Source organism: Balaenoptera ricei, chromosome 3, assembly GCF_028023285.1.
Source record: "Balaenoptera ricei isolate mBalRic1 chromosome 3, mBalRic1.hap2, whole genome shotgun sequence".
NCBI classification, from domain to species: Eukaryota; Metazoa; Chordata; class Mammalia; order Artiodactyla; family Balaenopteridae; genus Balaenoptera; species Balaenoptera ricei.
The window spans coordinates 175844312-175871937 of record NC_082641.1 but is presented as its reverse complement, the minus strand read 5'-3'; the positions used below and the strand labels follow the sequence as shown (position 1 = coordinate 175871937).

Genomic DNA, 27626 nt, shown 5'->3' with positions numbered 1-27626 from the left:
GGAAAACATAGGAAGAACACTCTTTGATGTAAATCACAGCAAGATCTTTTTTGATCCACCTCTTAGAGTAATAGAAATAAAAACAAAAATAAACAAATGGGACCTAATGAAACTTAAAAGCTTTTGCAAAGCAAAGGAAACTACAAACAAGACAAAAAGACAACCCTCAGAATGGGAGAAAATATTTGCAAATGAATCAACCGACAAAGGATTAATCTCCAAAATATATAAACAGCTCATGCAGCTCAATATTAAAAAAACAAACAACCCAATCAAAAAATGAGCAGAAGACCTAAATAGACATTTATCCAAAGAGGACATACAGATGGCCAAGAAGGACATGAAAAGCTGCTCAACATCACTAATTATTAGAGAAATGCAAATCAAAACTACAATGAGGTATCACCTCACGCCAGTTAAAATGGGCATCATCAGAAAATCTACAAACAACAAATGCTGGAGAGGATGTGGAGAAAAGGGAACCCTCTTGCACTGTTGGTGGGAATGTAAATTGATACAGCCACTATGGAGAACAGTATGGAGGTTCCTTAAAAAACTAAAAATAGAATTGCCATATGACCCAGCAATCCCACTACTGGGCATATACCCAGAGAAAACCATAATTCAAAAAGACACATGCACCCCAATGTTCATTGCAGCACTATTTACAATAGCCAGGTCATGGAAGCAACCTAAATGCTCATGGAAGCAACCTAAATGCCCATCGACAGACGAATGGATAAAGAAGATGTGGTACATATATACAATGGAATATTACTCAGCCATAAAAAGGAACGAAATTGGGTCATTTGTAGAGATGTGGATGGATCTAGAGACTGTCATACAGAGTGAAGTAAGTCAGAAAGAGAAAAACAAATATCGTATATTAATGCATATATGTGGAACCTAGAAAAATGGTACAGATGAGCCTGTTTGCAGGGCAGAAATAGAGACACAGATGTAGAGAACAAACGTATGGACACCAAGGGGGGAAAGTGGCAGGGCGGGTGGTGGTGGTGGGATGAATTGGGAGATTGGGATTGACATGTATACACTAATATGCATAAAATAGATAACTAATAAGAACCTGCTGTATAAAAAATAAATTAAATTAAATTTAAAAAAATTTTTTTAATCTACAAACAATAAACGCTGGAGAAGGTGTGGAGAAAGGGAAACTTCCCACACTTTTGATGGGAATGTAAATTGGTACAGCCACTATGTAGAAAAGTATGGGGGTTCCTTAAAAAACTAAAAATAGAACTACCATATGATCCAGCAATCCCATTCCTGGGCATATATCCACAGAAAACCATAATTCGAAAAGATACATGCACCCTAATGTTCATTGCAGCACTATTTACAATAGCCAGGACATGAAAGCAACCTAAATGTCCATTGACAGATGAATGGATAAAGAAGATGTGGTACATATATACAGTGAAATATTACTCAGCCATAAAGAAGAATGAAATAATGTCATTTGCAGCAACATGGATGAACCTAGAGACTGTCATACTGAGTGAAGTAAGTCAGACAGAGAAAGACAAATATCATATCATATGATATCGCTTATATGTGGAATCTAAAAAAATGGTACAAGTGAACTTATTTACAAAACAGAAATAGAGTCACAGATGTAGAAAACAAACTATGGTTACCAAGGGGGAAGTGGGGAAGAGATAAATTGGGAGATTGGAATTGACATATACACACTACTATATATAAAATAGCTAACTAATAAGGACCTACTATATAGCACAGGGAAGTCTACTCAATACTCTGTAATGACCTATATGGGAAAAGAATCTAAAAAAGAGTGGATATATGTATAGGAATAACTGATTCACTTTGCTGTAGAGCAGAAACGAACACAACATTGTAAATCAACTATACTCCAATAAAAATTAATTTAAAAATAAAATAAACTCAATCACAGTCTTTAATAAATAAAATACAGAAGAGCAGCCTAAATGGTCATCTCCACAATAGTATTCGAATGACAAAGGCAGAAAGTTCCAATTTTTATCCAAGAACCAAACCTACCATCTCGATAACCTCAGAAATGAGAAGCCTGAAGCCTGAAACCATATACATCAAGTCTATGTTGTCTGGCATTAGGATCTGCTTTCTTGTGGAGAGATTTTGCATGTCCTAGGCAGCATCATATGTCTTTTGTTTACCAATTTTTTTTGTTGTTAACCCTGAAGTAACATAGGGTCACAGCTAAAAACCAGCTATCTATTTCCTAGTAGAGATTCTACTTAATGCCACATTCCTCAAACTAGGAAACCTTGTACTGCACAGGCCCAGAGACCTCTTTTCCTGATGACTGCATAGGATGTTTACATTTTTTTCCCACTGAGATACAATTAGTGTACAATGAAATGTACACGTAAGCATTCTGGGAATGACTTCTGAAAATTGCATATACTTGCGTAATCACCAGAGGAAGCAAGGTATAGAACATAATTATCTTCCCCCAAAGCCCTCCTGCCTGTTCTAGTCCATCCCCTCACCTTCATCCCCAGACAAGCACTTTCCGATATCTAACAGTTACTAGAGACAGTATTCGGTACACAGATATTAGGCATTTACTCATTGTTTTCATATGTATGTCCTGTTTTTCCTCTATTGTTTGGAGAAACATTCTGGGAGAAAGATTTTAAGTCCCCTCGTGGAACTGTGTACTATCTCTTCATCCTTTTATTTCTCTCAAACATTCCTTTATATATTTTACAAAAATATTTAGTGGAGACACATCTCAACTTTTCCTATTTTGAAGAACTGGAATCTTTTATCTGATTAACTCTATCTTTAGAAATGCTTCAAAGTCTACATTGTCTTGGGAATTCCCTGGCCATCCAGTGGTTAGGACTGAGAGCTTTCACTGCTGAGGGCCCAGGTTCAATCCCTGGTTGGGGAACTAAGATCCCACAAGCCACACAGTGTGGTCAAAAATTCAAAAAACAGAAAAAAGGAGTCTACATCATCTGGCATTAGGATCTACTTTCTTTTGGAGAGTTTTTGCACATTATGGGCTTTTTTTGTGTCTTTTGGTTACCAATGACATAGTACCTTGCATAGAGCCTTGTTCACTGAGGGAACCCAGGGACTTGTGACTAACACACAACTGAGATTCTTCTCAAGATTGGTAAAGGAGACCTAGATATAGCAAAATCACTGGCTCTTAGGTTGCTTGATGTAATACACAGTCCACCATGGGATATAATAAATACCCATCTAGAGGCGAATGCAGAAAACAAAAACATACAGTGCTCTAGTGCTCTAGACGCTCTTACACTACATCTTTACACACAACTGACAGAATTTCTATATGTCAAAAGCTCCCATTTTGTACTTTTTCCAAATATCCCTATGAATAACATACCTGCCAAGATAAGGTAGGATTTAAAAGTGAACGAGGATACATAGAGACCTAGTGTAGTATCCAGCAATTTCCTGAGTTTCACCCAGAATTGAAAGAACTTGGTAGTTCTATCCACATTCATTTTCACAGCAGCATTATTCACAGTAGCCAAAAGATGGAAGCCCCCGAAGTGTCCATTAATGGATGACTGGATAAACAAAATGTGGTATATATATCCAATGGAGTATTATTTAGCCTTAAAAAGAAATATTCTGTCACATGCAACACCATGGATGAAACTTGAAGGTATTCTACTATGTGAAATAAGCAAAATACAAAAAGCCAAATACAGCCATCCATCAGTATCCACAGGGGACTACTTCCAGGACCTGCTGGGGACAACAAAATCTAGGAATGTTCAAGTCCCAGAGTCAGGCATCTGAATCCGTGGTTCTGCAACCACAGATTCAACCAACCGTGGCTCATGTAATACCATACTATTTATTGAGGAAACATCCAAGTATAAGTGGACCTGCGCATTTCAAACCCATGCTGTTCAAGGGACAATTGTAGTATATGGTTTCACATACATAAGGTAACCAGAGGAGTCTATTTCATAGAGTCCAAGATAGAAAGTACAGTGGTGGTTACCAGGACTAGAGCAAGGGGCAACAGGAAGTTATTGATTAATAAGTACCAAGTATCAATTTGGGATGATGAAAAACATCTGGAGATGGATGGTGGCAATGGCTGCATAACAATAAGAGTGTGCTTAATGCCACTGAACTGCACACTTATAATAGTTTAGTAAATTTTACATGATGTGTATTTTAGGGCAGTAGAAGATTGTGAGTGCAGGATTAGTAGTAGAAATATTTAATGGATCCTCCAAAAACCACAGATCTGGGGGAAAAGAAATTTAAAACCAGTTTGATTGGCAGTGCCTCTCTTAGAGACCCAGCTGTGTAAGATACCTACCCAAAGAGAAAATATTTGCAAACGAAACAACTGACAAAGGATTAATCTCCAAAATATACAAGCAACTCATACAGCTCAATATCAAAAAAAACAAACAATCCAATCCAAAAATGGACAAAAGACCTAAATAGACATTTCTCCAAAGAAGATATACAGATTGCAAACAAACACATGAAAGGATGCTCAACATCACTAATCATTAGAGAAATGCAAATCAAAACTACAATGAGGTATCACCTCACAGTGGTCAGAATGGCCATCATCAAAGAATCTACAAACAACAAATGCTGGAGAGGGTGTGGAGAAAAGGGAAACCTCTTGCACTGTTGGTGGGAATGTAAATTGATACAGCCACTATGGAGAACAGTATGGAGGCTCCTTAAAAAAACTAAAAATAGAACTACCATATGACCCAGCAATCCCACTACTGGGCATATACCCTGAGAAAACCATAATTCAAAAAGAGTCATGTACCACAATGTTCATTGCAGCTCTGTTTACGATAGCCAGGATATGGAAGCAAACTAAGCGTCCATCGACAGATGAATGGATAAAAAAGATGTGGTACATATATACAATGGAATATTACTCAGTCATAAAAAGAAACGAAACTGAGTTACTTGTAGTGAGGTGGATGGACCTAGAATCTGTCATACAGAGTGAAGTAAGTCAGGAAGAGAAAAACAAATACCGTATGCTAGCAAATATATATGCAATCTAAAAAAAATGAAATGGTTCTGAAGAACCTAGGGGCAGGACAGGAATAAAGACGCAGACGTAGAGAGTGGACTTAAGGACATGGGGAGGGGGAAGGGTAAGCTGGGACGAAGTGAGATAGTAGCACTGACATATATACACTACCAAATGTAAGATAGATAGCTAGTGGGAAGCAGCTGCATAGCACAGGGAGATCAGCTTGGTGCTTTGTGACCTCCTAGAGGGGTGGGATAGGCAGGGTAGGTGGGAGACACAAGAGGGAGGAGATATGGGGATATATGTATATGAATAGTTGATTCACTTTGTTATACAGCAGCAACTAACACAACAACGTAAAGCAATTATACTCCAATAAAGATGTTAAAAAATAATAATAAAATAAAAGGTGTGAAGAGTGAAAAAAAAAAAAGAAAAAGATACCTGCCCATAAAAGAACGACCTTAAAGTGCTGGAGGTTCCTTTATAATATTAAACTTATGTATCTGAGTTGTTTATTTAAAATGGACACTTTAAATCAATTTGCAAATCAAAAGTCAGATTTTTTTTAAAAGGCTAGGTTTGTTTTTAACTACTATATTCAGACCCTAAATGGAGAAATGCAGAGTGTAAAAAAGTGAATATAAAAAAAAAACTGTTTAGCTGGCATTTCAAAGACTAAAACACTGAACAAAACACCTACCACAAAACAGTATTTTTAAATGTCCACATGCAGGGTCACTCCTGCAGGCGGCCAGCACAGGGAGGTCAGTAGCCTCACAAGTACAGCTGCCTCAGCCATTCAGAAACAGGAACGCCCTGTTCCCAGGCAGGCACCAGAGGGTGGGCCAAATGCAGTGGGTCATGCAGGGAGAGCATCGGACACACATCACTGAGAGCCGGTGGTTGGGGAAGGAAGGTGGGCTTTGACACAAATCAGCCACCAAGAAGTCTTCAAGGAAGAAGCCCACACAATAGAGTGTTCTGTATTCCCAGCTGAGGGGAGCCCAGTACCTCCTGGAGCTGCCCTTGTAGATATTTGGGCTCCAATCTGCCTGGCTGCTGAGGCACCACATGGCCTTCCAGGCCAGCGCAGGGGCCTGGTGCCCCCAGAGTCACCATGGGCTGAACGGTGTACCTGTCTAAACATGTTCCGTGACCAAGAACTCTGGGCTTTGCTCTAGAGACAAGACGTGATAGATTCAGGCGGAAGGATATCCCCAACCTGTCCCTTTACTTTTCCATTAACATTGAGATAAGAATGATGAAATTGATTCCACTGACGAAAAGTGATTCGTAGTGGTGAAAGGCGCTGTGTTCCAAACGGGTCACAAGTGAACTGGTTCAGAAGCTCAGGGTGCAGATCTCTCCTCCCCTCATGGAGCACGAACACAAGCTGACCCTGTTCCGCCCTTCACTCTGATGAATAATCTTCCCCACTCCTCGCCTCAAAGCTCCTGTACTAAAGAGATGCCTTTCTCCTGTTATGTGGAAAGACATACTGCTCAGGGGCAATAACGTCTTATATAATGTCCCCATCACCAGGGACCCACAAGCCACCCTTTATGTGACAAGTGACAGGGCAGTCAGAGGGAGAGAAGGAGACAGGAAGACAGCTGCCTGTGAGAGCGGCAGGTCAGGGTAAAGAGTGAAGAAAGGACCAGAGCTGCATTGACTGCAGGGTCCCAGAAAGGCCAGGGGACAAAGCCAATCGGAAACCCAACGGATGCACCACTGGGGGCTGAGGGAGACAGCCAGCTCCAAAGTCGTCTGGGATAGAAAAGGCCAACGTGAAACCTTCATGACCCAGGAAAGCTGGGGACCAGTCACAGCCGTTTCCATCGTCATTACTGTTATGTCCACAGCGGGGCAATCATGCAGTCTCCACAGCTGTACCCCTATGGAGGAGGCCAATTTACCTCACAAAGGTCCATTCATTTCACTGTTTCTGATGATACTGAGCACTTCCCTACAGGGGTATCCAAGTCCCTGTCAGATGTAACCTCTTCCAATAAGGTGGGGCTCTGCCACTTCTCAAGGGGGAGTTGGTTCTTTTTCCCACCTGGGCCTGTTTAGTGGCTCTTCTAACTATGGACTGATTTCTGGGTCTCTGGGTCAGTGTGCTGCTGAGGAGTTGACAATGGGCATTGTTGTATTCACAAGTCCCAGTACACTTTGTACGAGGGAAAAGGTATTAAGACTTCAGTGAAAGACATTAATTTAAAACGTTTCAGGGTAAAAACTAATATAAAATTAGTGGAGCATATAAATTTCAATCATAGACAGTAAAATTATTTACATGAAAATACACTAACAATGCAGAGAAAGATGAAAAATGAGATAAATATGGAAAAAATAAGATGCTAGACACAAACCCAAATTTATTAGTAATTACATTATATTATAGAGTAAATACACCAAGGGGGAAAAAAAGGATTTTAAGATTGCATTTCAAATACCTGGGCATCTTAAAACTCCATATAATGTCTATATCAAAAGAGACATTTAAAAAGTAATGCTACAATGGTGTGGTGAATTGGGCGATTGGGATTGACATGTATACACTGATGTGTGTAAAACTGATGACTAATAGGAACCTGCAGTATAAAAAAACAAACAAAAAAAAACAACTAATACTAAACTTTCTTTGGGTTATTTGTATGGAAATATGTTAATATAAATGTTTCAGACATTACATGAAATTTCTAAAAATCTTATATGTTCTGGTATAATGTTATAAGTCATAATTCTAGTTATTACTTTAAAATGTATATCTCAGAAATAACTAAATTTCCTTGTCAATTGCATTATTATGAACTTTCATCAAATCTTTAACCGTGGTCATTTAAGAAAAAAAGTAATGCTACAGTAAGATTAAGAAATTAAGGAAAAGGAAACTGATATAATTACTGATACACTTACTGTTGAGGCTCATTACGAAGTAGGACAGCAGGGATCCCTGTTCCCTCTTCTTGCCCCAAACATGGGCAAATGTCTGGGGAAGAGCTTTCATTACTGGATTCCAGATGCTTTTCTGTCTTTCCACCCAGCCTGGCCACTACTGTTCTGCCTCTTCCAGGAAGTCACGTCTCCATCACCAAAACAGTTGGATCTACAACTTGATTATTCCCTTCCTCCAAGAAAAGTTAGCCTGTTTGTACTGGTTCCCTTTGTCCCTGAGTCTCTCAGGGGTGACACAGAGGGCCCACGTGGAGTCTGCACATACATTGGGTTGTCTTACAGGAGAGGAATGCTGAGGTTGTGGAATTTATTTCAGTTTCTTTGAAGCAGGAACCAAGCCTGCTTGTTGTCTCAATGGGAGAGATGATCTCGTCTTTCCAAGCTCCTCACTGCATTTCTCAATTCTGAGAAAAAAAGGGGTCAGGGACTTGTACTCACATGTACAACATGATGAGCAGAAGCAAAAGTGATGCACGGAGAAGGGTCTTCAATAAGCTGCTCCTGGTTGACATGTCAACTTGGCTTATGGAGAATGTTCACATGAAAATGACATCTGGTCAGCCACTGAAGAACAAGAGCTGGGATGAAGTCTGCTTCATGGATCTCAGTGAGCACTTGTTGATGACACTATCACTAGGAGTCGAAGCAGCAGAATGAGGCCAACCCGCATATAAACCTCTAACCTGACCCATGAGGTCTCAGACTCAGGCAACTGCATCAAATTCTGCTGGACCCATAGGTCTTATTTCAGAAAATCAGACTGCCATCCAGGGCTAGTGTAATGCATCCATTACACTGCATTCAGGGCAGTTAAGACTAATCTGCTGATAATTCAGTGTCACTGCCAGTAATTAAAGAGGTCAACAGATAGGTCACAATATGCATACACAAAAAAGAACCACAACATGACACATTACTTCACACATACAAACATGTAAAATGAAGGTTCACAGGTAATGCCAGTCCAGGCTTTGTTTTAAGCTTGATTTGGATTATCATTACAATGGTTTGATTAGCCTCAAGAAAGTGTCATCAAGAAAGTGTCATGCACCCTGATGGTCATACATGATGTAACCCAAGGCTGCTCGAACATAAGAACTGTGTAACTTTTTATCAGAGGCTGAAATGAGGTTTTTATTAGACAGAGTCCTAGGAAGGCAAGATGGGCAACATATTTGGGTTAACAAGTTCTGGCTAGCTGACACCTTGCATGATGTGGGGTGTGGGAAGCTTAAAACTGGGGAGGGTGCAGAGGTTAGGCATACCTGCTGGTAAATGCATCAGACCTGGTAATGCAGTAGCTGGGTTCACTGGTGGCACATAAATGAGGGACTGGTTAGTTCTGGTGGCAATAATGGTGCGGTTGGTACACCTGTACCGAGGACGTTACTGACAGCTGGTAGACTTGAGCCAATAAAAAGTCCAGACAGATCCTGTTCAATTTCTGTAATTCCCAGTGGTGACAAAGATGGGGGAGTAACAGGACATCTGAACCTCCATAAACCCATCTTTAAGAGGAGTAATAGGTGTACTGGTCATTTGTCTGTCTCTGCACCCAAAGCCCACCTTCAGGAACTGCCAGTCACGGCATCAAGCAGCACATATTAACAGGAGCAGCCAGAGTCACATGAGTTTTTCACTTTTCAAGCACTTGGATGGGATGACAAACCCAGAGGGAGACCATGTCACCAACAGCAGAGGTTGCTTGACCCAGACACATGATATGATTGTTACCCATGGGTTTGGAGCTGGATATAGGGGTGAAACAGAACATTCATTGCTTTTATCCTCTTTCTGCAATGCCTGAGGTTGAATGCCTTCCACAGGTGTCAGGGTGTTGTTTTCCTGCAAAGGTCAGGAAATTGGGGTGTCTCACATCAGTAGATGAAATCTCACTTTTTCTCCATTCATCCCATGCTTAATCCTGACCCTGAAAGGATCAGGACTGTGAGAGGACAAGGCCATCTTTACAAAGATGTACTATATTCTCCACTTCGGCCATTGGGACTTGATGAGCACCATACACAGTCAAGCAGTCCCTGTCTTCACAACGTCTTAACCAGGTCCACCCAACAAGGAGAAACCAGGGGTCCAAAGAGGATTAACTGTGAATCCTGCAGGCCCACTTTTGGCCAGGCTGTGGCCTGTAAGATGTAGCAACTAGACTGGCCTGGCTTGACGATGAGGAGAAAGAAAGACGTACCACTGCCCAGGAAAGGTCAGGGCCAGATGACAAACGTTCAAAATAGATCTTTGGGACCAACCGGAACACTATCCTTTTACAGAAACCCTAAGATTTCAGACTCAGGGTAGTATTTCCCATATTTCCTACATTTCATTTCTCTTAATTGTGAATCACCCCATGTCCAATGGATGAATAACATTCCTTTTTCTTTTTTCTCTTTTTCTTTTGGCCACACTGCATGGGTTGCAGGATCTCAGTTCCCTGACCAGGGATCACATCCGGGCCCCAGCAGTGAAAGCTCTGAGTCCTAACCACCGAACTGCCAGGAAATTCCTGATGAGTAACATTCTAATGGAAAAAAAAAGATGACTCTACAATATTTCTTACATCCATAATGTTCTTCTCCACAGTGTGATCTCAAGTCAACATCAAAGTATTCAGGAGAAGTACAGTTTTCCACAAATCTTACCTTAGTAGCGTTCCTCTGCATTGCAAGATCTCCCATATTTAAGGAATATATATTTCCCTGAGGAAACAGTAAAGTGCTTACCATGTTTCACAGTAGTATGGCTTCACTGTGAGCCCTAACAGGCTGGGTTGTGAAATGGATGACTTTCCCACATTCCTCATGCTTGAAGACCATCTCTCCAGTGTGCTCTTTTCATGTCAAGTGAATAAGGACTACTGAGGGCTTTCCTACATGCCTGACATCGATAGGACAAGGTGATTTCTTTCAAGACAAAAGGAATAGAGAGAATTAAAGGCTTTCCTACATATTATTCATTTATAGGATTTTTCTAGAGAGTAAGTTTTTTTTTTGTTTTTTTTTTTTTTTTTTAATTATTTTATTTTATTTTATTTATTTATTTTCTATGGCTGTGTTGGGTCTTCGTTTATGTGTGAGGGCTTTCTCTAGTTGTGGCAAGCGGGGGCCACTCTTCATCGCGGTGCGCGGGCCTCTCACTATCGCGGCCTCTCTTGTTGCGAAGCACAGGCTCCAGACGCGCAGGCTCAGTAGTTGTGGCTCATGGGCCCAGTTGCTCCACGGCATGTGGGATCTTCCCAGACCAGGGCTCGAACCCGCGTCCCCTGCATTGGCAGGCAGACTCTCAACCACTGCGCCACCAGGGAAGCCCTAGAGAGTAAGTTTTTCATGTATCTAAAAGGAATTGGAATAACTGAAGGATTTCTCATGTTGTTTACATCCTTAGGTTTTCTCCACTGTGAGTTTGTACATGTCTAGAAAGGCCTGCATTCCAAATGAAGGCTTTCCCACATTCCTCCTATTTGTAGGGTTTTATTCCAGTGTGAACGTGAATGTGAATTTTAAGGTCGGAGGAACTTCTAAAGGATTTTCCACATTCTTCACGTGGGAAGGGCTTCTCTCCACTATGAGATTTTGCATGTTTCCTAAGTTGACTAGAACTAATGAAGGCCGTCTCACATTCCCTGTGTTTATACGGTGTTGCTGCAGAGTGAAGAAGAATGTATTTTTTAAAGTATGAGGAATATCTATAGGACATTCCACATTCCTTACATATAAAGGGCTCCTCTCCAGTATGAGACTTTATATGCAAAGTAAGTTGAGAAGCTCTAATGAAGGCTTTCCCACATTCCTTACACATAAAGGGCCTCTCTCCAGTATGAGATTTTATATGCCTCATAAGCCAATAAGCACTAACAAAGTCTTTCCCATGTTCTTTACATTTATAGGGTTTCTCTCCAGTGTGGGTTCCCATGTGAATTTTAATGGATGTATGATATTTAGACTTTCCCACACTGCTTTCACCCATAACCTTTTTGTGCGGTGTGATTTCGTACACGTATACCACAGCTTGTGGAGTGAACAGAAGCTCTCGCATGTTCCTTCTGTTCACAGGGTTTTTCCCCATTCTGAGTTACCACTTGTGCCTGAAGGGAAAGCTGATTCACACAGGCTTCCTCACCATCACTACATTCCAAGGCTTTCTCTCCAATGCTGGTTTTCCTGTCCACAATATCTGGAGTCAGGATGATGGCTTTTCCACACTGATTAAACACAGAATACTTCTCAACAGTAGAGGTTTTCTTCTGTGGAGTAAGGAAGCTTTTTCCATACTCATTATGCTCGTTAAGTGTTGCCTCCATTTTGAGTTCTCCAGTGTTCACTGAAGTCTTTCCTATGTTGCTCACAGTCATAGAGTTCCCATCCATTGTGGATTCTTGCCTGTGGATGGATAGATGAATGATGATGCAAAGATTGTTCAGACTCATTAACTGATCCTACTCATGTCAAACTTGAAACATCATTACAACGATGATGATGACTTTTACCATTTCTATTACATTCATACACCTCTGACCTGTTGATTTCTTTCAAGTTAAATGATGGAATCCTTATGCCAGAATGATGTTCCATCTACTCCAACCTTCAAATAATCCTATACAGCTTCATGGACTGTTGTAAAATCTCAATGCCTAGTTATATATGTGGAAAGCAGGACTTCCAGGAACTCTGAAGGACTAAGTTTCAAGGTAGGTTCAGGATGTCCCCAAATTCATCATATTCAGAATACAGTAAGTCCCCTACATATAAATGAGTTCTGCTCCGAGAGCGCATTCATAAGTCCAACAAAGTTAGCCTAGGTACCCAACTAACACAAGCGGTTGTATAGTACTGTACTGTAATAGGCTTATAATACTTTTTACATAAATAATACATAAAAAACAAACACAAAAAATAAAACATTTTTAATCTTACAGTACAGTACCTTGAAAAGTACAGTAGTACAGTATAACAGCTGGCATACAGGGGCTGGCATCAAGTGAGCAGGCAAGAAGAATTACTGACTGGAGGAGGGAGGGGAGGTGGGAGATGGTAGAGTTGAAGAATCATCAGCAATAGGAGATGGAGGGCAAGCTGCAATTTCACTCATGCCTGATGCTGATGGCACAGGTTCTGGTTCCTTGCTGGATTCAATTCTATCTATCCTCTTGAAAAAGTGATCCAGTGATGTCTGGGTAATAGCTCTTTTTCCCTCATCATGGATGACATAGTAGCACTGGACTGCATTCTGCACAGCTGCAGCAGCCTTCGTGTACCATTCTACATTCGGGTCCTGTGCCTCAAAATCTAACAGTGCCTCCACAAATAAGAAAATCCCCTTGCCATTTCCTGCATGGTGAATCTCTTCAGTTCTTCAGTTACTTCTTCTTCCTCTTGTCTCTCTTCAACCTTTCTCTGGGCCTCCAATTCCATCATTAGTCTTCATTAGTAAACTCCTCATGTTGCATAGCAAGGAGTTCAGTAAAGTTGTCCTCTTGCACATCTAGCTCCAGATTCTCCCTGAGGGTCACTAAGTTGCTGAAGACCTCTTTGGGCTACTCATCACCTTCTCAAATCCATGAAAATCATGAACAAACTTCAGGCAAAGGTTCTTCCAAACCCCATTCATGGTGATGGCCATAACCTCATTCCAAGCAAAGTCAATGATTTTTATGGCCTTGTAGATGTTACAGTCCTTCCAAAATTGTCACACGATTGTTCCTGATTGTCACTTGCCTTTACTGCCTGACAAAAAGTGTGACATAAATAACATTTCTTGAAAGTCACTTTAACTCCCTGGTCCATAGGTTGGATGAGCGATGTACTATTCAGTGGCAGATGCACTACTGTGACGTTGGGATGAAAGCCGTCCATGAATCGGGGGTGGCACAGAGCACTGTCAAGCAGCAAAAGAATGTTAAATGGGGCATCCTTCTCCAAGCAGTATTTCTCTACCTCCGGGATAAAGTGGTGGAGAAACCAGTCCTGGAAAATGGCCTGTGTAACACAAGCTTTGGGGTTACTCTTCCACACAACAGAAAGAAAGCCCTTGGCTATGTTTTTAAGGGCTCTTGGGTTCTCTCAATGATAAACTAAGAGAGGCTTCAGCTTCATATCCCTGGAAGCACTGCCACCAAACAAGAGTTAGCCTACCTTTTTGGGTTTTTTAATACATTCATTCATTCATTCATTCATTCATTTATTTATTTATTTTTGGCTGCATTGGGTCTTCATTGCTGTGCACGAGCTTTCTCTAGTTGCAGCGAGCGGGGGCTACTCTTCATTGCGGTGTGCGGGCATATCATCGCAGTGGCTTCTCTTGTTGCAGAGCACAGGCCCTAGGCGTGTGGGCTCAGTAGTTGTGGCTCACGGGGTTAGTTGCTCTGCGGCATGTGGGATCTTCCCGGACCAGGGATCGAACCCATGTCCCCTGCATTGGCAGGTGGCTTCTTAACCACTGCACCTCCAGGGAAGTCCTAGCTTACCTTTTGCTGCTTTCTAGCCTGGCATCAACTTTTCCTCCTTACTGATGTAACTTCAGTCTGGCATCCTCTTCCAGTACCGTCCTGTCTCATCCACATTAAAAACCTGCTCAGGGGACTTCCCTGGTGCGAAGAATCATGGCCCTCTGATTCTTCGCCATGTTACTTCTTCAAGTCTTCATAAAGGCTTTTAGCTTTCTCTTGAATCAGCATTAAGCTGAGCAGGACTCAACGCTGATGCTGATCCTGCATCCACACCCTGAGAAGTTTCTCCATCTCCTCCATCACTTTTCCACACTTCTTCGATATTATTGTTGACATCATTGGCACAGCAGACTTCACATGATCCATGATCTTGTCCTTGTTCTTTAGAATCATGCCAATGGTTGAATGATTCATGTTGTAAGAACGAGTGACATCTACCATCTTTTCACCTCACTCCGCTCTCTCAGTTATTTTCACTTTTATGTTTCCATTGTTAACACTTGGCACTTCTTAGAAGTACCAGCTATATCACCACTGCTTTTATGCTTCCTTCCAGACATCCTGGGCTTGAAATAAAGATACTGTACTACTGTACTCTATACAGTACTGTACAGTACACAAAAGCACAACCACTTATAGAGGATGCACGCATATGACAATATATGCCAGACACGTGAACTAACTCACGTGATTGGACATGTGAACGCACTTTCGCATCTTTGAAAGTTCACAACTTGAAGGTTCATATGTAGGGGACTTACTGTATTCAGAATATCTCGCCAGAGACATGGCTCTCCCCTGGGAGAATGCCACTTATCGCAAACATCTATCACCTGTGCTCATGCCATAACTAATAAAATTCCCATTCTTTTCTAAATGTGGAAAAATGATATGATGTTTCAAACTTACCAGTGTTACTGTTACCATCCCAACAGATGTTTTCCCCCCCAGAATATCCTGCTGAATTGTTGAGTCTTTGATTTTAAGTTGCATTTCCCATAAAAAAAAGAATAACAAATATAAGAGTTTCCAGAAACAAAGAGTACGTTGAAGAAGTTAAAAATAATATCGTTTTTATTTACTTCCAAATTAAAGATACTAAAAAAAAACACATAACAGATTTGAGGAGTTTGGGTTCGCCAAATGTTTAAGAATGCTAGGCATGCAGAGTCAAAATACAGTAGCGAATTTAAAAGATATGATGGGGAAAAAAGACTAAATATTATCAGTAAAGGAAAGGAGGAATGTTTGGAAAAATAGCATACATAAAAATGATAAACTTAAAAAAAGAAACAGAACAAGCCATTTTGTGAACTCAGAGGAAATTTTGAGTAAATGTGAAGTAACTACGTATGACAATTTGAATATATCCTAAAACATCAGAGACCAATGACCTCAGCCTGCTGAGAGAAAGCACATCTTGAAATGTTTCTTTTTTTTTTTTTTTTACCATCTTTATTGGAGTATAATTGCTTTAGAATGGTGTGTTAGTTTCTGCTTTATAACAAAGTGAATCAGTTATACATATACATATGTCCCCATATCTCTTCCCTCTTGCATCTCCCTCCCTCCCACCCTCCCTATCCCGCCCCTCTAGGTGGTCACAAAGCACCGAGCTGATCTCCCTGTGCTATGCGGCTGCTTCCCACTAGCTATCTATTTTATGTTTGGTAGTGTATATATGTCCATGCCACTCTCTCACTTTGTCACAGCTTCCCCTTCCCCTTCCCCATATCCTCAAGTCCATTCTCTAGTAAGTATGCATCTTTATTCCCATCTTGCCCCTAGGTTCTTCATGACCATTCTTTTTTTTGTTGTTTTAGATTCCATACCTGCGTGTTAGCATACGGTATTTGTTTTTCTCTTTCTGACTTACTTCACTCTGTATGACAGACTCTAACTCCATCCACCTCACTACAAATAACTCAGTTTCGTTCCTTTTTATGGCTGAGATATTCCATTGTATATATGTGCCACATTTTCTTTATCCATTCATCCAATGATGGACACTTAGGTTGCTTCCATGTCCTGGCTATTGTAAATAGAGCTGCAATGAACATTTTGGTACATGACTCTTTTTGAATTATGGTTTTCTCAGGGTATACGCCCAGTAGTGGGATTGCTGGGTCGTATGGTAGTTCTATTTTTAGTTTTTTAAGGAAAGTCAATACTGTTCTCCATAGTGGCTGTATCAATTTACATTCCCACCAACAGTGCAAGAGGGTTCCCTTTTCTCCACACTCTCTCCAGCATTTATTGTTTGTAGATTCTTTGATGATGGCCATTCTGACTGGTGTGAGATGATATCTCATTGTAGTTTTGATTTGCATTTCTCTAATGATTAATGATGTTGAGCATTCTTTCATGTGTCTGTTAGCAATCTGTATATCTTCTATGGAGAAATGTCTATTTAGGTCTTCTGCCCATTTTTGGATTGGGTTGTTTGTTTTTTTTAATATTGAGCTGCATGAGCTGCTTGTAAATTTTGGAGATTAATCCTTTGTCAGTTGCTTCATTTGCAAATATTTTCTCCCATTCTGAGGGTTGTCTTTTCGTAACACTTCATGTTTCCTTATTATAATTCCAAAGACACAGAAATTTTCATTGACCAGGGAATCACTCACCTTGGAGGACTCCTATTCTCTCCACTGTCCTCAAATCTTCTTGTTCCAATCAAGAGATCAGAGAGAGTTTGAACAATTGATACCCTGCTCATGAGCAAAGATATATTAATGGAAAAAGATCCTGCAAAATATGAGAAACTGTCCAATGAATCAGGTCCTATATTTCCAAAAAAGTGGTAAAATTATTTCAGAAGAGATAAAAATGAAAATTCACCTCTTTCTGTTCTCCAAAAAGATCGTTTCTCTCTGGCCCCTGAAGCCCATGTTCAGATTGCTATAGACAATTACAAAGCTTAAGACTTTTTTGAAATGGGAAATGAAGTAAGCGCAAAAAGAGATGTTTGGCTCAATAACAAAAAAACAAACAACCCAATCCAAAAATGGGCAGAAGACCTAAATAGACATTTCTCCAAAGAAGATATACAGATTGCCAACAGACACATGAAAGAATGCTCAACATCATTAATCATTAGAGAAATGCAAATCAAAACTACAATGAGATATCATCTCACACCGGTCAGAATGGCCATCATCAAAAAATCTAGAAACAATAAATGCTGGAGAGGGTGTGGAGAAAAGGGAACCCTCTTGCACTGTTGGTGGGAATGTAAATTGATAGAGCCACTATGGAGAACAGTATGGAGGTTCCTTAAAAAACTAAAAATAGAACTACCATACGACCCAGCAATCCCACTACTGGGCATATACCCTGAGAAAACCATAATTCAAAAAGAGTCATGTACCAAAATGTTCATTGCAGCTCTATTTACAATAGCCAGGACATGGAAGCAACCTAAGTGTCCATCATTGGATGAATGGATAAAGAAGATGTAGCACATATATACAATGGAATATTACTCAGCCATAAAAAGAAATGAAATGGAGGTATTTGTAGTGAGGTGGATGGAGTTAGAGTCTGTCATACAGAGTGAAGTAAGTCAGAAAGAGAAAAACAAATACAGTATGCTAACACATATATACGGAATCTAAGGGGAAAAGAAAAGGTCATGAAGAACCTAGTGGCAAGACGGGAATAAAGACACAGACCTACTAGAGAATGGACTTGAGGATATGGGGAGGGGGAGGGGTAAGATGTGACAGAGTGAGAGAGTGGCATGGACATATATACACTACCAAACATAAAATAGATAGCTAGTGGGAAGCAGCCGCATAGCACAGGGAGATCAGCTCGGTGCTTTGTGACCACCTAGAGGGGTGGGATAGGGAGGGTGGGAGGGAGGGAGATGCAAGAGGGAAGAGATATGGGAACATATGTATATGTATAACTGATTCACTTTGTTATAAAGCAGAAACTAACACACCATTGTAAAGCAATTATACTCCAATAAAGATGTTTAAAAAAAAAAAAAGAGATGTTCGTTCACATGGGGAAATCAATACACCAGTGACTGTCAACATCTGGTGTCCAAGAGAATCAAGTCCAGTGTTTATTACAACATAGATGACTGGGCCCCAAGGCCAGAGTTTGATTCAATAAGTGGAGAAAGAGAAGGCACATTTCTAAGACTGATGGTGATGCTGCTAGTCCTAGAACCACATTTTTACACAAGCCACCCAAATTGAAAACCATTCATGTAGAGACCAGTGTCTGTTACTTTCCACTGTATTCAGATTTAACATCACCCACCATGCAACACAGAAGGTGCATCATATACATCTGTTCCCTAAGAGGCTACAAGAATGGTGGCAGCTGTACCTGCTGTGGTCAGGTTCCTGTAGTTCTCCAGCATCACATCTCTGTAAGCTTTCTCTGAAAGGGGTCCAGTACAGTCCACTCTTCCTGGGTGAAGTCCACAGCTACATCAGCGAAGGTCACTGAATCCTAAACCATCACACACATACTAGCTTTAGTAAAGTAAGACCTCCACCAATGTTCAGTGGGGAATGGAGACCAGTGACCCATGGCAACAGAGGGATTCAAGGTCTCTCATCACCTCCCCCAGGACACACTGGTCATAGGTTCTCTTCTATCTACACTCACTCATGATTGATATCCTTCAGCTACAGCTCTAAAGGAACATGTAACACATGAACTTATCTCAATAGAATGAGCCTAAAAGCAGTTTATTTCCTTCTTGCAGCACAGACCTAAGCCAATTGGAGACACTTCTAAATGCTGATGAATGAATACATTCTTTGAGAAATGCAGTCATCTTCCTTACTATGTAAGAACACCAAGCAAAATTAAAAATATGCAGTCACCATCATGAGAGGCAATATTAGGAGGTAATTACTGAAATACTGAGATTATTCAGGGTAATCTGTCACCAGTAGGAGCCTCCAGTTTCAGAGGGAATTCATCAGGGATTCAGTCTTGCAATGACTTTATTTCTTTAAGAAGCTCTGGACACAGGTCTACCAAAACAAAATGTGTCCATCTGGTGGACTGCATCCACCAGACTGCAGTAGGTCATTTTGTAGAAGAATAGACTTTCTGGGAAGCAGGGATGAAATCTCTCCCCTTGGCAGCATGAGCTGCAGATTTACACCTCCACCACCGGCTTTGTAAATTCAGTGTCTGCAGGACATCCGAGTGTACGAGTGCTCCTGCAGCTGGGACAGGACTGGCCTTAGCAGCTGTGGGCTTCATGGACACGTGCACACAGGGGCTGGGCCAAGCCAGGGTCTGAGCTGTCTCCATAGCTCCCACAGTAGGTCCAGGTGCATGACTATTGCAGTCCTGGGACCTGACTTCAGTGGATCTGTGCTGGTGGCCTTGTGAAAACAATGCCTGAGGGACACCAGGGCTAACTGCCAGCATTCCCAAGGTTGACACGGGGCTGAGGGCAGTGCCAACAACAGTGTACTTTGTGAGCCCGCACAACAGATGACAGGTGACACAACAGAGCACACTCACCAGAGAACACCTCTGGCAGAGGTATATTCAGTGGCTTCTCTCCCAGTGGGAGGGCTCCAATCCCATCTACCTCACACCGCAGATCAGAAATGTAACTCAGAAATGGATCTAGGGGTTTCTATTCAACAACTAGGGAATAGGCCCCTGACACGGCAGTGACAACCACAGAGCAAAGAGGAGGCCCCACTCAATATCCAGTGCAGGCTCTGGTCACCACAACACCAGTTACTCCTCCTATCAAAGGGATAATGGCCAGCATACACTAAGGAAAGAGGCAGCAGGCATCCACACTGAAAACAGCTCTCACACCAAAAAAATATTAAACCCACATAGGCTATACAGGGATGCCACCACATAAAAATAGCCCTCCAAGACCACAGTAAATAATTGTTTCTCCTAAACTCATAGATCAAGAAAAATATAAGTGAAATGAAGCAGAGGAACCACTCTCAATTAAAAGATCAAGAGAATTCCCCTGAAAGAACAAACAATGCAACAGACCTCTTCAGTCTAATAGACACTGAGTTCAAAAAGGAGATAAAATATTGAAGGAATTGAGGACTATTGATAGAAATGCAGATTATTGTAAAAAGGAACTAGAAACTATAAGCAGGAGCCAAGAAAAATTAGAAAATTCATTCACCAAGACGAAAGCTGAGCTAAAGACAATGAATAAGCAGAATGAATAATGCAGAAGAATGAATAAGTGATCTGGAAGATAAAATAATGGAAATCTCCCAATCAGAACAGCCAGCAGAAAGCCAAATGAAAACACTATAAGAGAACTATGGCATAATATAAAGCATGCCAATCTATGCACAATAGGGATCCCACAAGGAGAAGAAAGAAGAAAAGGGGATTGAAAATGTATTTGAAGAAATTATGGCTGAAAAGTTCCCAAACCTAAAGGAAACAGATATCTATGCACAGGAAGAACAAAGAGTCCCAAACAAGATAAACCCAAACAGACCCACACCAACACATATTATAATAAAAAATGGCAAAAGTTAAAGAGAGGATTGTAAAGGCAGCAAGAGAAAAACAAAGAGTTAATTACAAGAGAATCCCCATAAGGATATCAGCTGATTTCTCTACAGAAACGTTGCAGGCCAGAAGGGAGTGGAAAGATATATTCAAAGTCCAGAAAGGGAAAAATCTGCAACCTAGGATACTCTACCCAGCAAGATTATCACTTAGAATAGGAGGAGAGATAAAGAATTCCCCAGACAAGAAATAACTAAACAAGTACAGCAATACTAAATCTATCCTAAAGGAAATATTTAAAGGTCTTCTCTAAATGGAAAAGAAGTAAGAATCTATAGGAAAGAGAAAATCAAAATTGGAAAGTAAATCACTTAAATAAGCCAGTACACAGATTAAAAAAAAAATCAAAAACTTTATGTGAAAGCGATGATACCCACAATGAACAGCAAAGGATAAACATGAAGATGTAAAAGAGGGCATTAAAATCATAAAATGTAGGGGAGGAGAATAAGAAAATGTAGATTTTTTTTTCTAGAATGTTGGAGCCTATATGATTACCTGTCTAAGGCAAGTAGATATAGGAAAGTGTTAACATACTTGAAAAGCAGGGTAACCATGAATCAAAAATATACAATAGATTCACACACACAAAAAAATAACATAAGCATAATACAAAAGAAAATCATCAAACCACAAAAGGAAAAGAAAAAGAAAAAGGAACAAAGACGAAATATAAAATCAATAAGAAAACAATGTTTAAAATGGCAATAAATACATACCTATCAATTACATTTAATGTCAATGGACTAAATGCTCCAATCAAAAGACACAGAGTGGCAGATTGGATTAAAAAAAACAACAACAAGAGCCTACAATATGCTGCCTACAAGAGACCCACTTTAGGGCAAAGTATACACATAGATTGAAAGTGAGGGGATGGAAAAAGATATTTCATGCAAACAGAAATGACAAGAAAGTGAGGGTCACAATACTCATATCAGACAAAATACACTTTAAAACAAAGGCTATAAAGAAAGATAAAGAACACTATCCAATGATAAAAGGATTGACACAAGGAGAGGATATTACACTCGTCAATGAATATGGGAGCACTCAAATACATAAACAAATACTAACAGACATAAAGGGAGAAATTGATGGGAGTATAATAATAATAGGAGAGTTTAACACCCCACTCACATCAATGGACAGATCTTCAAGACGGAAAATCAATAAGACAACAGAGATCCTAAATGATACGAAAGAACAGTTAGACTTAAATGATATTTTCAGGACATTACGTCCAAAAAAGACAGAATACACATTCTTTTCAAGTGTACATGGAACATTCTCTAGGATTGACCACATACTAGGGCAGAAAACTAGCCTCAACAAATTTAAGAGTATAGAAATTATTTCAAGAATCTTTTTTGACCACAGTGACACGAACCTAGAAATCAACCACAGAAGAAGAAGCAAGAAGAAATCAATTATATGGAGACTAAACAACATGCTACTAAAAAACCAATGGGTCAATGATGAAATCAAAGAAGAAATTTAAAAATACCTTGAGGCAAATGACAATGAAAACACCATACAATATCTATGGGATGCAGCAAAAGCAGTTCTTAGAGGTAAGTTCACAGTGATACAGACCTTCTTTAAGAAACAAGAAAAATCTCAAATAAACAACCTAAGCCACCACCTAAAAGAATTAGAAAAAGAAGAAAAAACAAAACCTAAAGTTAGCAGAAGGAAGGAGATAATAAAGATCAGAGAAGAAATAAATAAAATACAGATTAAAAAACAATAGAAAAAAATTAATAAAACTAAGAGCTGGTTCTTTGAAAAGGTAAACAAAATTGACAAACCTCTGGCCAGGCTCACCAAGAAGAAAAGAGAGAAGACACAAATAAACAAAATAAAAATGAAAGAGAAATCACAACTGATATCACAGAAATACAAAAAAAAAGAATACTATGAACAATTATATGCCAACAGATTTGACAACCTAGAAGAAATGGACAACTTTCTAGAAACATACAGCCCACCATAACTGAATCAAGAAGAAATACATAACTTGAAGAGACCAATCACTAGAAGTGAAGTAGAATCTGTAATTTAAAAACAAACAAACAAACAAACAAAACTCTCTACAAACAAAAGTCCAGGGCCAGACGGCTTCACAAGAGAATTCTACTAAACACAGAAGAATTTATACTGATCCTTCTCAAACTCTTCCAAAAGACTGAAGACAAAGGAACACTCCCAAAGACATTCTATGAAGCCACCATCACCCTGATACCAAAACCAGACAAAGACAATACCAAAAAAGAAAATTACAGGCCAATATCTTTTATACTGATGCAAAAATTCTCAACAAAATATTGGCAAACTGAATCCAACAACACATAAAAAAGACCATATACCTTGACCAAGTCAGATTCATCCCAGGGTCACAAGGATGGTGTAACATACACAAATCAATCAACGTGATACACCACATCAACAAAAGACAGAAACCACATGATCATCTCAATAGATGAAGAAAAAACATTCGATAAAATTCAACATCCATTCATGACAAAAACTCTTACTAAAGTGGGTATAGAGGGAACATATCTCAACATAATAAAAGCTTTTTATGACAAACCCACAGCCAATATAATAAAAGCTGAAAGCCTTCCCAGTAAAATGTGAAACAAGACAAGGATACCCACTCTCACCACTTCTCTTCAACATGGTATTGGAAGTCCTAGCCAAAGCAATCAGACATGAGAAAGACATAAAAGGTATTCAAATTGGTAGGGAAGAGGTAAAATTGTCATTTATATGCAGATGACATGATACTATATATAGAAAACCCTAAAGACTCCACACAAAAACTACTAGAACTGATAAATGAATTCAGCAAGGTAGCAGGATACAAGATTAACATACAGAAATCAGTAGCATTTCTTTATGTTAACAATGAAATATCAGAAAGGGAATGTAAGCAAACAATCCCTTTTAAAATCACATCCAAAAAAAATACTTAGGAATAAACCTCACCAAGGAGGTGAAAGACTTACATGCTGAGAACTAAAAAACATTAATAAAGCATATAGAAGATGCTTCAAAGAAATGGAAAGATATCCCATGCTCTTGGATTGGAAGACTTAATATTGTTTAAATGGCCATACTACCCAAAGCATTACAGATTTAATGTAATCCCTATCAAATTGCCCATGACATTTTTCACAGAACTAGATCAAATAATCCTAAAATTTATATGGAACCATAAAAGACCCAGAATTGCCAAAGCAAACCTGAGAAAAAAGAACAAAGCAGAAAGCATAACCCTCCCAGACTTCAGACAAAACTAAAAGCTACAGTAATCAAAACAGCATGGTATTGGCACAAGAACAGACAAACGGATCAATGGAGCAGAATAAAGAGCCAAGAAATAAACCTACACACCTTTGACAAAGGAGGCAATAATATACAATGAGGAAAAGATAGTCTACTCAGCAAGTGGTGTTGGAAAGGTTGGACAGAAGCATGTAAAATCAATGAAGTTAGAACACACCCTCACACCATACACAAAAATAACCTCAAAATGGCTTAAAGACTTAAATATAAGACATGACACCATAAAACTCCTAGAAGAGAACACAGGCAAAACATTTTCTGACATAAATATTACCAATGTTTTCTTAGGTCAGTTTCCCAAAGCAATAGAAATAAAAGCAAAAATAAACAAATAGGACCTAATCAAACTTACAAGCTTTTGCACAGCAAAGGAAACTATAAACAAAATGAAAAGACAACCTATGGACTGGGAGAAATTATTTGCAAATGATGCAACCAACAAGTGCTTAATTTCCAAAATATGCAAACAGCTCATACAACTCAATAACAAAAAACAAACTACCCAATCGAAAAATGGGCAGAAGACCTAAATAGACATTTCTCCAAAGTAGACATACAGATGGCCAACAGGCACATGAAAAGATGCTCATCATCACTAATTATTAGAGAAATGCAAATCAAAACAACATGAGGTACCACTTCACACCTGTCAGAATGGCCATCATTATAAAGTCTACAAATAATAAATGTTGGAGAGGGTGTGGAGAAAAGGGAACCCTCTTACACTGTTGGTGGGAATGTAATTTGGTGCAGCCATTATGGAAAATAGTATGGAGGTTCCTCAAAAACTAAAAATAGAGTTGCCATATGACCCAGCAATCCACTCCTGGGTATATATCCAGACAAAACTATAATTCAAAAAGATACATGCACCGCTATGTTTGTAGCAGCACTATTTACAATAGCCAAGACATGGAAACAACCTAAATGTCCATTGACAGATGAATGGATAAAGAAGATATGGTATATACATACAATGGAATATTACTCAGCCATAAAAATAATGTCATTTGCAGCAAAGTAAGTCAGAAAGAGAAAGACACATACTATATGATATCACTTATCTGTGGAATCTAAAATACAACACAAAGGAACATATCTACAAAAAAAAAAAACAGAGAGAACAGACTTGTGGTTGCCAAGGGGGGAAGGGGGGTGGGGGAGGGAAGGATTGAGAGTTTGGGATTACCAGATGCAAACTAGTAGGATGTATGAACAACAAGGTCCTACGCACAGGGAATTATATTCAATATCCTGTGATAAACCATAACGGAAAAGTATATGGAGAAAGTGTGTGTGTGTGTGTGTGTGTATACACACACACACACACACACACACACATACATATGTAACTGAGTCACTTTGCTGTACAGGAGAAATTAACATTGTAGATCAACTATACTTCAATAAATTTTTTTAAAAACTGAAAGTGGATAGGATATTCTTTTTGAAAACAAGTGTCTTGAAGTTAAAACTAAAATTTGTTACACTTAAAAGGAAATCTTAACCAGAGCCAAGCAACTGTCATCACTACTATTAAATATTTGTTGATTCCACTGTTCCTCTTCTCTGTTATTAGATACTGGATACTACATAATTTTCATGTTTTAGGTGTGATGGATTCTCCACCAAGAAACTTAGAGGTATCCATTATTTCTGATAATGAACCATAATAAAATGGATAAATTTTTTTAAAAAACTAAAATTTGTTCCTTATGTTTCTCCATAATAAATTTTAGATATATTTTTTTTAAAGTTGATCAGAAACTACAAAATGGCACAAGATCTATGGAAGGGAGTTTGTAATAGCCAACAAAAGTAAATGTATACTTGCCTTTGACCTAGAAAAACACCCTAGAAACTTATTTACTGCAGGTTATTAACAGATACTAAAACAATTGCTAGGGGGAAAAAGATTCTGAGTATCAAAATATCACCCCACATATGATGCTTTTATTCTTATGGAAAAGTCTATTTTTAAAATAGAGAGCTCTGGTGATTACTATCTTAAGCAAGTAATCAAACTTAGCACACTAACCAAGGGATGTCATAAGTTTACATCTTCCCAATGAAATGCAACTTGATGTACACAACATCACCTTCAAAATATTTTGAAATGACCTTTTGAAGCTTATACACCAGGTTGTGGCACACTTTGGTCACAGGCATGTTTTTGTAAATAGTTTCTTGGGATCACAGCTATGCCCATTTGTTTCCTTAGGTCTTTGGCTGTTCTCCCACTACAAAGGCAGAGCTGAGTAATTCCATACCTTACAGCCCACAAAGCATCAAGAACTTACTATCTGGACCTGTTCATACCAAAAGCTTGCCAACTTCTCCTCTGAACCCATTTACTAACTGACAGGAAATACAAGACATGAAGGAAAGCTTAAACATACTGTGAAAATAGAAGCAGGAATATCAAAATGTGTGACTTTCTAAAAGAATGCATGTGACTCTTCAAAGAGTCAATATAATGAATATAATAGACAAACAACAGCAAGTGATCTAAGTTAAAACAGACTAAAAGGCATAAACAATTGTCATATATAAACCCTGATTGGGTTGTAGATCCCAAAACTACCCAAAACATATTTTGGAACAACGTGGAGAAGTTAACCTTTTAGAGTAGATATTAGAAGACATTGTTATTTTTACTTTCCTTGTGTGAAATAATGATATTATGATTTTACTAGGATAATACCCATATCTTTAGGAGAAGCATTACCAAGTTCTTAAAAGTCAAGTAGCATGTATACAATTTATTTTCAACTTACGCTCAAACACCTCACTATACAATGTATTCATAAATCTATGAGAGAACAAATCTGCACAATGCTAAAAATAAGTGAATCTACTACAACAAACATTCATTGTACTGGATGTTAACATTTTCTTGAGGTTTACGATTTTACCAAAAAAAAAAAAAAAAAGTGGGTAAAAAACACACTTAGGGGCTTCCCTGGTGGCGCAGTGGTTGAGAATCTGCCTGCCGATGCAGGGGACACGGGTTCAAGCCCTGGTCTGGGAAGATCCCACATGCCACGGAGCAACTAGGCCCGTGAGCCACAACTACTGAGCCTGTGTGTCTGGAGCCTGTGCTCCGCAACAAGAGAGGCCACGATAGTGAGAGGCCGGCGCACCGCGATGAAGAGTGGCCCCCGCTTGCCACAACTAGAGAAAGCCCTTGCACAGAAACGAAGACCCAACATAGCCAAAATAAATAAATAAATAATTTTTAAAAAAAATTAAAAAAAAAAAAAACAAAAC

General features: G+C 39.3%; 1 protein-coding gene across 5 annotated transcripts in view; it reads right to left on the bottom strand.

Moving 5' to 3' along the window:
• LOC132363090 (olfactory receptor 7D4-like) overlaps positions 1 to 27626 on the bottom strand; it is a 90633-nt gene that overhangs the window by 43158 nt on the left and 19849 nt on the right. For all 5 annotated transcript variants that reach the window (XM_059918493.1, XM_059918497.1, XM_059918500.1 and 2 more), the window contains exons 2-4: positions 18801 to 18926; positions 12134 to 12393; positions 10738 to 10917 (exon numbers count right to left, since the gene is read on the bottom strand). The gene's annotated coding sequence lies outside the window, so the exon portion shown is untranslated. The remainder of the gene's footprint in view (positions 1 to 10737; positions 10918 to 12133; positions 12394 to 18800; positions 18927 to 27626) is intronic.